This window comes from Mycteria americana, chromosome 26 (genome assembly GCF_035582795.1).
Source record: "Mycteria americana isolate JAX WOST 10 ecotype Jacksonville Zoo and Gardens chromosome 26, USCA_MyAme_1.0, whole genome shotgun sequence".
In the NCBI taxonomy this organism is placed as follows: Eukaryota; Metazoa; Chordata; class Aves; order Ciconiiformes; family Ciconiidae; genus Mycteria; species Mycteria americana.
In genome coordinates, this window is record NC_134390.1 from 1,634,442 (window position 1) to 1,636,532 (window position 2,091).

The following is a 2,091-nucleotide window of genomic DNA, read 5'->3' on the forward strand; positions in this document are numbered from 1 at the left end:
GGCGAGGGCGCATGCGCAGGCCGGGCACAGGTGGGCAGGGCTTCGCCGGGCGACGCCCCCTCACCGCGTACCGTTAGCTCGGAGCAGGCGCACTGCGGGGCCCGCGCGCCCGCCTCTAGGCACGGCGCCGCGCCGGGCGGGCTCGCCAAGAAGCAGCGCGCGGGCGCTCCTGCCGTCGCCTCAGTGCTCGCTGAGGGGACGCGGCGCGAAGGCGGCCCGTCATGCGCTTCCGAGCCCTCGGGTGCTTTTGGAGGAACAGAGACGCGTTGTTCTGACTGAAAAAAATCGTCAAGACAGTCTTTAATGGGGCCTAAAGCACGCGCTCCTGAGGGGAGTCCGGTCTCTTCCCCCGGGAAGGGCCCGGCTGAGGCAAGCATCGAGCCCAGCCTGAGCACTGTGGAGACGGTTGCTACTCAACTGCGGTAGATAAACCATCTCCCTCTCACCCCCGAGGGGCAGGGTTCCTCAGACGGGCTCACTCAGCCCGTTTCACTCACCTCTGAAGGGAAGGGCCCCAGAGCTGCAAGCAGGACAGTGCAACTTCTCATGTGAAGAGTTTATGGTAAGATACCAAAGGATTAGCTTTACTAATATTAATAGCGATGTGGTTTAACATTTAAGCACAAAACAGAGAGCGAGAGGTACACTGGTTAGCAAAGTTTAAGATATTCCTTATAGCTTTTAAAACATTTAAGAAAAAATTGTGTTTTAGCCTGACAATCTTGAGATGAGGGTTACCAAGTAACAAAGCCTAGCCTTTGTGTAAGCCTTTCAATTAGGTTCATCAAACCCTCCATAAAGGTGGTCAGCATCAACTTCCTTGTACATTGTAGCAAATGATCCACCTTTTGTATAATAGCTCTTTTGGCATGTGTCCAGTTGAGAGCAAATTAAACGGCCCATTAAGCACTCGAATACTATGATAACTAATAGATTCAAGGACAGGCTAGTTCATGATCTGTTCACTTTTTTTTAATCAACAATGTTATTTAAAAGTACCACTTGTGCTAATTTCTCCTTGAAGATGTTCAGCCAGTCTGAGTGAACAGTGAGGGTCCTTGTATCTCAGAGACTCACAGATGCCTCAGATTTAACCAGAACTAATGATGTATAATATTAGTCTCTGGTAAATGCAGCCAGTATTGCTTTAGTATCATGTAACTGGGGATGCATTGTAAAATTCAATTGTGTTTCCTAAGAAACAAGTAGTAGGCATATTCGATAAATCCAAGTCCAGAACAAATATTCTTCCCTTCCTTTCCAAATACAGTTAGCACGATTTCCAGTCAGAAAGATCTCCAATTGCTTAGTGATTTGAGGAAATCTGATACCAAATGCATTTTGTTAGGAAGAGATAAAGGTTACAGAAAGCAGCACGTGCTTGCACATCAGCTTTCTTCATTTTGCCATACCTCTATCTGTAAAAATCAAGTCTTACTTCTCCCTTAAAAAGAAAGAAAAATTAGCAGTAGGTTGTACACCTCATGATGTGCAATTGCCAATACCTTCCAGCCAGATAGCAGGCTTCTTTTCCTTTCTCTTTCCCTCCTTCCCCTATATACGTCATACACACGTCCATTTTCTTGTGCTGCTGCAGGACACTTACAGCATTTCTTCTAGGTCTTAGCTCCTGTCTATCCCAACCAAACCCACCTCAGGCTTAAGTGAAGATAACTGCAATACAAAGAAGCTTATAGGAAGGGAGGGGGAAAAAAAAACCCACAAACCTCAGTTGTCCTCAGCTCCCATGCCTGAGAACCACCTGCAGCCAGAAATGGAAGTGTAAAATACCTGCACGTCCTTATTTCTTTTGCCCACCCTGTTCTAATCCCTCTTCCAAGGGATATGCATATGCATATTCCCTCTTCCTCTCATGTGCAAGACTGTGCTCTTGCATATGAGAGCAGTCTGCCCATTTGACTGTCAACCAGAAAAAAAGTGGACACACAGTGTCACCTAGTGGCACCACGAAAATCACTGTCTGGTCTCCAGCTTCCAGTAAGAACACCGGTATTTCACCCATCTTTTCCCATAGTCTTTTTAAAATGCTGCCTCTTTGTGAAATCAGTATGAATCCAGTCTTCAGACAAA